The sequence below is a fragment of the Triticum dicoccoides genome, chromosome 6A, assembly GCF_002162155.2.
Source record: "Triticum dicoccoides isolate Atlit2015 ecotype Zavitan chromosome 6A, WEW_v2.0, whole genome shotgun sequence".
NCBI lineage: Eukaryota > Viridiplantae > Streptophyta > Magnoliopsida > Poales > Poaceae > Triticum > Triticum dicoccoides.
Window position 1 is genome coordinate 111,127,837 of NC_041390.1, and position 10,479 is coordinate 111,138,315.

Genomic DNA, 10,479 nt, shown 5'->3' on the forward strand with positions numbered 1-10,479 from the left:
CCGCGCGGGCCAGATCTGTCGCGCCCCGCCGCCTCTCCTTCTCCCCAACGCCGCCCGCCTCCTCACGCCGAGCCGCCCACCGCCCTCCGCCGCATCTGCTCCGACCACCGCGCGACATCGCCGGAGCGGGAGGTCATCTCGCCTCCTTCCGCCGCCCGGCTTCTCGCCGCCAACGTCCGCCGTGGCCAGGAGAGCCCGAGGCCGCCGTCTCGTCGCCTCCCCGCCTCTCCGGCGATCCCCGACGTCAAGGCTGGCCCCCGCTTCTCCTCCGTCTCCGGCGAACAGTGCATCCCGGCCATCCTCGTAAAGTGCGCCGGCCGGATCTAGATCTGGGATTTGTCTCAGGTTGACTTTTTGCCCGAAACCCTAATATTTTGTCTATGTTCATCGCATCGTAACTTTGCATCCGTAGCTCCGTTTTGGGCATATAGCATATCAAAATGTTTGCCTCAGAGAGCACATCATTTCTTCTCATTGCATCATTGTCATTTGAGTTCATCTTGATGCCCTAAATGTTGTTAGAAGAGTGCTATTTGAGATAATTGTCAGATCTGCTGCTCCAATTAGACATTTGTCATTTTTGCCATGATTAATGTGTGCATGATATGCCCCTGAGCTCTACATGAGTTTTGTTATATGTTTTGACATCTATCTAGAGGTGCAATCCATGTATTTTTGTGATGTGTGTGGTGACTAGCACAAGCTTGCAAAGTGGTGCATTCGTTAATGCTGATTTCAGGGACTTAGCATTTCTACTAAGTCATTGATCTGTTTATCTCAATCTGCCATATGTTCTTGTTGTTTCCTAGTGATTCGTGCCTTTTTTGAGGATGATCAGTAAGGATGTTTTGTTAATCTTGTAGTGCTCTATCCATCCATGTCTTTGTTTGCAATTATGGAGCACCCTAGCTTGAGTCAATCGAGCTCTACTTTGTCATTTCATGAATCTGGGCAGATTGTCTACTTGTTAGCAATTTTGCCGAGGATGTTGTAGTTGATCCGTGCATGCTATGTTATTGTTCTTGCCATGTATAGCTTGTATTTTGTGTATTCTTGATGGGTGTATGCTTAGTTTCTCATGACTTGCTCTGTAGTGAGTGCATCGAGCTCGTAAACATGCCTACTTGATATCTGTTTCAGCATGCTCCAGTTTTCACTAAGTCTCAGAACTGATTATGTTTTTGCCATGTTCACATGCTTGCAAATGTATTTTCTGATCCCTTTTGGCTCAAGGTTACTAAGGGACTTTTGTTAAGCTCTTTGCGTAACTCCATGCCATGCTTTACTTTGCCATGTTTGGGTCCAAAGTGTACTATCTGATCTGAAATTCCAGACAAGTGTTAATTTCACTAAGTCTGAAATCTGTTTACCAAATGCTTTTTTGCCATGCTTGTTTGAACCTGTTAATGGATGAATTGGCCGTAGCTCAGTGTTCCTCTTTTGTTAAGCATCATGAATGGATCCCTGTCATGTATTTTGATGCCATGTTTGGGTGTTGTAGCATGTTCATCTTGTTGCATCTAGTTGGCTACTTGCTGTAAATCGCAGAACGTGGTCATATTTGAATTGCTTGCCATTTCCAAACCGTAACTCCGATTCCGGCGTTCTTTATATTGTTTTCAAGCGATTTCATCTCATCTTTCCAGTGGAACACTTGAATTTCCAAGTTGAGGCCAGGTTCATGCATTCCTTGTCAAATCTTGCATATGCATCACATATTGCATCCCGCATAGCATACCATGATTGCATCATATTGTTGGAGTTTTGCACGTGGTTGATTGTGTCCTTGTTGCTTGTTTGTCTTGTTTGGGTAGAGCCGGGAGACGAGTTCGCTAACGAGGAGCCCGTTGAGTTTGCTTTCGAGGATCCAGTCAACTCTGACAACTTTGCAGGCAAGATGATCATACCCTCGAAATCACTACTATCTTTGCTTTGCTAGATGCTCGCTCTTTTGCTATGCCTATGCTACGATGCTTACCACTTGCTTATCATGCCTCCCAAATTGCCATGTCAAACCTCTAACTCACCATGTCCTAGCAAACCGTTGATTGGCTATGTTACCGCTTTGCTCAGCCCCCTCTTATAGCGTTGCTAGTTGCAGGTGAAGATTGGAGACTGTTCCTTGTTGGAATATTATTTACTTGTTGGGATATCATTATATCGCCTTGTTATCTTAATGCATCTATATACTTGGTAAAGGGTGGAAGGCTCGGCCTCTCGCCTAGTGTTTTGTTCCACTCTTGCCGCCCTAGTTTCCATCATATCGGTGTTATGTTCCCGGATTTTGCGTTCCTTACGCGGTTGGGTGATAATGGGAACCCCTTGATAGTTCGCCTTGATTAAAGCTTTTTCAGCAATGCCCAACCTTGGTTTTATCATTTGCCACCTAGCCTCTTTTCCCTTGGGTTTCCGAAGCCCGAGGGTCATCTTATTTTAAACCCCCCCGGGCCAGTGGTCCTCTGAGTGTTGGTCCAATCGAGCGATGTCCGGGGCTACCAGGGGCAACTCTGGGCTGGCCTACCCGACGTCTGGCTCATCTGAGTATGCCCTGAGTACGAGATATGTGCAACTCCTATCAGGATTTGTCGGCACATTCGGACGGTGTTGCTGGATTTGTTTTAACTTGTCGAACTTTCTTGAAGAACCGGGATACCGAGTCTGATCGGAATGTCTCAGGAGGAGGTCTATTCCTTCGTTGACCGTGAGAGCTTGTCATGGGCTAAGTTGGGACTCCCCTGCAGGGATTTGAATTTTCAAAAGCCGTGCCCGCGGTTATGGGCAGATGAGAATTTGTTAATGTCCGATTGTAGACAACTTGAACCTTAACTTAATTAAAATGAATCAACAGTGTGAGTTACCGTGATGGTCTCTTCTCGGCGGAGTCTGGGAAGTGAACACGGTGTTGGAGTAATGCTTGCCGCAGGATGTTCTCTAGTTACTCGTTCGCGCTTTGCCTCCTCTTCTCGCTCTCTTTTGCGAACAGGATAGCCACCATATATGCTAGTTGCTTGCTGCAGCTCCACATATTTTACCTTGCCTTTCCTTTAAGCTTAAATAGTCTTGATCGCGAGGGTGCGAGATTGCTGAGTCCCTGTGGCTCACAGATTACTTCCAAACCACATGCAGGGCGTGATGACTCCATTCCAGATGACGCGCTTGAGCTCAAGTGGGAGTTCGACGAGGACTCACGCCGTTACTACGTGTCTTTCCCTGATGATCAGTAGTGGTGCCCAGTTGGGGTGATCGGCACCGTGTCGCATGTTGGGTTATCTTTTATTTTGGTGCCGTAGTCGGGCCATGAGTGTTTGATTGATGTAATGCTATTTATGTACTTTGATTGACGTGGAAAGTGTAAGCCAACTATGTATCTCCCCTTTTATTATCTATATTACATGGGATGTTGTGAAGATTGCCTAACTTGCGACATTGCTTTCAATGCGGTTATGTCTCTAAGTCGTGCCTCGACACGTGGGAGCTATAGCCGCATCGAGGGCGTTACAAGTTGGTATCAGAGGCTTCCCTGACCTTAGGAGCCCCCATTGCTTGATCGTTTTTAGCGGCCGAGTTGAGTCTAGAAAAATGTTTTGAGTCATTTAGGAATTATATATCGGAGAGTTTAGAAATTCTTTTTACTCCCAGTCTCCTCATCGCTCTGGTAAGGCATCCTGGTAAGGCTACTTGCTGTAAATCGCAGAACGTGGTCATATTTGAATTGCTTGCCATTTCCAAACCGTAACTCCGATTCCGGTGTTCTTTATATCATTTTCAAGTGATTTCATCTCATATTTCTAGTGGCACACTTGGATTTCCAAGTTGAGGCCAGGTTCATGCATTCCTTGTCAAATCTTGCATATGTATCACATATTGCATCCCGCATAGCATACCATGATTGCATCATATTGTTGGAGTTTTGCACGTGGTTGATTGTGTCCTTGTTGCTTGTTTGTCTTGTTTGGGTAGAGCCGGGAGACGAGTTCGCTAAGGAGGAGCCCGTTGAGTTTGCTTTCGAGGATCCAGTCAACTCTGACAACTTTGCAGGCAAGATGATCATACCCTCGAAATCACTACTATCTTTGCTTTGCTAGATGCTCGCTCTTTTGCTATGCCTATGCTATGATGCCTACCACTTTCTTATCATGCCTCCCAAATTGCCATGTCAAACCTCTAACCCACCATGTCCTAGCAAACCGTTGATTGGCTATGTTACCGCTTTGCTCAGCCCCCTCTTATAGCGTTGCTAGTTGCACGTGAAGATTGGAGACCGTTCCTTGTTGGAACATTATTTACTTGTTGGGATATCATTATATTGCCTTGTTATCTTAATGCATCTATATACTTGGTAAAGGGTGGAAGGCTCGGCCTCTCGCCTAGTGTTTTGTTCCACTCTTGCCGCCCTAGTTTCCGTCATATCGGTGTTATGTTCCCGGATTTTGCGTTCCTTACGCGGTTGGGTGATAATGGGAACCCCTTAATAGTTCGCCTTGATTAAAGCTTTTCCAGCAATGCCCAACCTTCGTTTTATCATTTGCCACCTAGCCTCTTTTCCCTTGGGTTTCCGGAGCCCGAGGGTCATCTTATTTTAAACCCCCCCCCCTGGGGCAGTGCTCCTCTAAGTGTTGGTCCAACCGAGCGATGTCCGGGGCTACCAGGGGCAACTCTGGGCTGGCCTACCCGACGTCTGGCTCATCTGAGTGTGCCCTGAGAACGAGATATGTGCAGCTCCTATCGGGATTTGTCGGCACATTCGGGCGGTGTTGCTGGATTTGTTTTAACTTGTCGAAGTGTCTTGAAGAACCGGGATACCGAGTCTGATCGGAATGTCTCGGGAGGAGGTCTATTCCTTCGTTGACCGTGAGAGCTTGTCATGGGCTAAGTTGGGACTCCCCTGCAGGGATTTGAACTTTCGAAAGCCGTGCCCACGGTTACGGGCAGATGGGAATTTGTTAATGTCCGGTTGTAGACAACTTGAACCTTAACTTAATTAAAATGAATTAACAGTGTGAGTTACCGTGATGGTCACTTCTCGGTGGAGTCCGGGAAGTGAACACGGTGTTGGAGTAATGCTTGCCGCAGGATGTTCTCTAGTTACTCGCTCGCGCTTTGCCTCCTCTTCTCGCTCTCTTTTGCGAACAGGATAGCCACCATATATGCTAGTTGCTTGCTGCAGCTCCACATATTTTACCTTGCCTTTCCTTTAAGCTTAAATAGTCTTGATCGCGAGGGTGCGAGATTACTGAGTCCCTGTGGCTCACAGATTACTTCCAAACCAGATGCAGGGCCTGATGACTCCATTCCAGATGACGCGCTTGAGCTCAAGTGGGAGTTCAACGAGGACTCACGCCGTTACTACGTGTCTTTCCCTGATGATTAGTAGTGGTGCCCAGTTGGGGTGATTGGGACCGTGTCGCATGTTGGGTTATCTTTTATTTTGGTGCCGTAGTCGGGCCATGAGTGTTTGATTGATGTATTGCTATTTATGTACTTTGATTGACGTGGCGAGTGTAAGCCAACTATGTATCTCCTCTTTTATTATCTATATTACATGGGATGTTGTGAAGATTGCCTAACTTGCGACATTGCTTTCAATGCGGTTATGTCTCTAAGTCGTGCCTCGACACGTGGGAGCTATAGCCGCATCAAGGGCGTTACAGCCAGGTAGGGTTGAGGCGGCGCGGGCGCCAAGTAGGGTTGCGGCGGCGGCGCGCCGTAGTAGGAGTGAGGTGGCGGGGCGCCGTAGGGCTGCTGCAGGGGCGGCGCGCCATAGGGTTGGGGCAGCGCCGGCCAAGACGGCGGCGGCGGCGGCCCACCATGGATCGCAGGAAGGCCGCCCGCAGGAGGAGCAGCGCCAGAGGGAGCACCGATCGGGGTGGCGCCGCGGTCTCCCGATCCGATCGGGGAGCGAGGCGACGACGAGACACCATGGGCCATCGCGAGAGGCTGCGAGGCAAGAAACGACGAGGCAGAGCCGGCACCGCGGTGGCGGCGGGAGGAACCAAGATTGGTGCGACGGCGGCGGTGGCGGCGGCAGCGGAAGACATCGTAACCTAAACTGATACCATGTTAAACATATGATTTGGGAACTGCTCGACACCCCTAATCTGAGGTGTGGCTATCTCATTATATAGAGGTACCCAAGGGATACAATACAATGTTATAATACAGATATACAGAGGCTACGTATATACAGTCTAACAACTAGACCAGTCAACAATTTAATGTATCGTCATTTCTCTAGGTGATTGCGGGCAGTCTTTCTTCTGTTAAAAGCGAAATTCATTATCACTGTACTTTATTTTATAGTTACAGTAAGTAGGGTTACAGTAAGCAGAGATATCTATTCTTCTTCATTACTGACACATTAGTCTTGTTCTCGTGCACTTACAAACGGGTAAACAAGTTTATGTGAACAAGTTCCTGAAGTTGGGCAGGCACAGACATTACTCATCGTGGCTCAACACATCACATGGATGATAGAAGCGATTGAAAAAACAAATGCTGCTGGGATTCCTTGACTTGTTTGTTTGGGTGGCAATTAACCACTAGAAAAAGGGGTGAGAGTAAACGATACATCAATGTTCTTAATCTTAGCTTTGCTCCATCATAGCTGCAACAAGTTCAGGATGGTGGTGTTTTCGTTTTCCTGCTGCAATGAATTCCAAATAAACAGGGTCCTACAAACCAGCAATCAGCACATAAACTTGTTCAGAGGGCTTTAGCATGCAATCTCCACATAAACAGGGTCCTACAAACCAGCAATCAGCACATAAACTGGGTCCTACAAACCAGCAATCAGCACATAATCATACACCAGTAGACTTTAGCATGCAATCTCCAGAGCGACAGTCCAAACCGCTGCTAAATCTACGAAGTTCAAGAACCCCTCCCTACAAAGGAGGGGTCAAGGGAATATAATTATAACTTTGATTTTGACGGAATTTAGTCCCGGTTTGAGGCACGAACCGGGACTAATGGGGTTGAGACCTTTAGTCCCGGTTCGTGCCACGAACCGATACTAAAGGTCCAATTTTCAAACTCTACCCCTTCTGGATCGCCTTTTTAGTTTAAAAAAAATAAAAAAAATGATGGAAATGTCAAAAAATAAAAGAAAATAAGTTTCCCATGTGATATATGGTCTAGTTGTTGGGAAAATTTGCAAATGTGAATTTTGACTTTATTTGCAAAATCTTTCTGAAATTTGTAAAAATGGGCATAACTTTTGCATACTAACTCGGATGAAATAGTTTTTTATATGAAAAAGCATCTACTCGAAAAGTTACATCCGATGGAGACCGCCTACGGCCTGTTTGCAAATTTATAGAATTCTCAAATTCCAAAAGGAAAAAAAGTTATGCTTAAATTTTAGTTTTTTTTAAATTTTCATTAAATCTGGTCAAACTATGGTCAAACTACTTATTCAAGAAGTATTAGTGTTACTAAATATTATTCAAGAATATTAGTGTTATTAAATAATTATTTCAGTTTTTTTGAATTTTGGTCAAATCTGGTCAAACTATGGTCAAACTGTGGTCAAACAATGGTCAAACTACTTATTCAAGAAATATTAGTGTTACTAAATAATTATTGTTTTTTAAAACAATAGTTTCAAAATAAAACTATGAAATGTGTCACTTCATGCTCAAGCAAAATTCCTGAAGGTTAATAGGATTGACATCTTAGTATTGTCAGGAAAACAACAAGTGCAGACTTGGAGCGAGGGAGAATAGAACCCGGAAGTTAAGCGTGCTCAGGCTGGGGGAGTGGGAGGATGGGTGACCGTTCGGGAAGTTAGATAATTTGGAATGATAAGGGGTGATTAGAGGATAAATTGAGAAGTGATGAGGGGTGGTGATTACAGACTAGAGGTTAAAATAATTCAGAAATTTGAAAATCAAAAAAAAATCAAAAAAATTCAAAAAAAAATCATAAAATTTCTTTTAGTCCCGGTTGGTAACACCAACCGGGACTAAAGGTGGAGCTCCACGTGGCCGTGCCCTTTAGTCCCGGTTCTGGATTGAACCGGGACTAAAGGGAGAGGCGAAGGCCCTTTTTCTACTAGTGCTCCCTCACCCTGTGCATTTCAAAACCGAACCGAAAAACCATACCAAAAATAAACCGAACCGATTTTGTGGTTTTTATGGTTTCTGGTTTCGGTATGGTATGAACTTTTCATACCGATTTAAACTTTGGTTTTTATGGTATATATCAAAAACCGAACGGTTAACCGAATAAACCGAAGTAAAAATAAATTTATATTTCTTGAGATGAACAACCAAACAAGTTGTCATTTTTGTTGTACATGAGTCAAATTCACTAATAAGCATGTAAAATTTTCTTGTAACATAGTCATTTTTCTCTTTTTAAAATGCTAAGCACGTCCATAACCATCAACAGATGAATTAATGCATGCATATATACTTATATATATAGTCATATACTATTTGTGTAAAATAGTATGTGTTTTGAGTCATAAATTTGCAAATTATTATTACGTCATTTTCAAATTCGCGTCAACTTTGGTTTTTATGGTATATACCGAAACCATACCGAAATAATTTGGTATATACCAAAACCGAACCATATTTTAATTTCATACCATATTTACTAAAGTATTAATACCGTACAAACCAAAAAAACATATAAACCAAACCATGTAAACCGAATAAACCGAACGCACAGGGTGAGCCCTCCCCCCTCGTTTTATAGCTATCTCGACCGCCTCTCCCTCCTCCGCAAGCGAGGTGGTACTAAAGGAAACGAAACGAAACCAAAGAGCAGGAAACCTGCTGCCTTGGGCGACCAGCCAAGCAGCCTATGCGTTTGCCTCTCGTTCGTTTGGGCTTCAACAGGCCCGACAAGAACACCACGGCCCAGTACTATGGCTTCCGGTTTATCCCTGTTCGTTCCGCTCGCTGTCTCTGACATGTGGGGACGAGCCGAGCTTGAAGGACGACGTTGGCGACTACAGCACTGCGTGAGTCTGGGACGAGATACGAGAAATTTCAAGGGATGGGAAACCGTATGAATGTCAGAGAGAGCTGTAGAGATCAATCATCAAGCCATGTAAAGTGCATGGAGAACGTACCATTGACGTAGCTCGGCATTATCTCTGATAAACTGTGATGGCTACTGGTACAATTACCATGTTTGGGTTATTTTTCTCTGAAAGCAATACACAGCACCAGGACAAAATACAGGAAGCTGGGAATAGTAAATTATGTTCAAAGTAGGTTGCAATCTCTAGGAGAGCATGCGTGTTGTTCAACCAAAAGCGACTTTCGGTAGAAAGCGGAAACTTCACTAGGTTCAGTTAAATAAAGAAAAAATAATCTTCAATGTACATTTTATTCTTAGTAGTATCTCACAGTTCTAAATACTTAAGTTGGTAGTATATGACAAGAATGAAGTACCAAAGGTGATCGGATACATATAAAAGCATCGAAATCAGCTTGACTTGTTGGTTTTATCGGTTGCTGCAGCCATCTTCTGAAGATCATCTGGAGTTTTGGACAAATGTCAGGGCAGTGTGAATCCAAAATATAGCAGAGTCCATTTCCCCAAGAATTCCTCTTCGGTGATGAGTTTCCCATCTTCTGACGATCATCTGGAGTTCTGGACAAGTGATATGTTTTTGTCACAGATTACTGAGCAAATATCTGTTGGATCATGCATGCAAAAAGAAAGGGGTGATGTGATGTTATTGTTATCAGAGATGGCGGTAGGTTCCTGACGTATTACAGTGAACAGAAATCTTATTCGTTCAGTTTGTACCTGGCCTTTGACAATTCAGTTATTGTTTCAGATATTTCAAAAACGCTCGGGGGTATTATTGCTGTCCTGGATTTCCAAAGTGAAAGTGAGCACATTAATTGGGGGATCAATTCCGAGGCAATCAACAGTTCTTGTCGTCAGAGTGTAGCATATATTCTGTATTTTATTAGTCATATGAATGGTCAAAGTTTGGCTCAAAATACCAGGGGGCTTAATAAATCCGGACAGAGGTAGTAAAAACCCACTCTAGTTGATTAAAGTGCCTTCCAGTATCAGCGCTGGGAGTGCTTTAAATCTATTGTCATTTCTCTGACTGCTTGCGGCAGTCTTTTCCTGTTTAAAGTGATATATATTCTTCCTTTATTTTGTAGTTGCAGTAAGTAGGGTTATGCAGATACTAGCTAGTATGGTATGTGATGTTCAGCATCCTCGGATTACGGCTTCGTTGTTTTCCAGGAAGAAGCTTTCCAGTGGTTGTATAGTAGAGTCTGTTTCACCAAGAAATCAAATCCTTTTCGGTCGTGAGTTTCAGTTATGGCTCGGAAGCTTGAATGGCCCACCAGTGGCTGAAGTGGATGCTGATGGTTCTTGCTTCAGAATACTTACTTGCTCTGTTCTCCGACTCTAGAAAAGACTGGTCAGGGAAAAGGATGTACTACATGAGAAATTCATAACAGGCATAAGCAGACAGACAAGGAGATGGTAGCATCC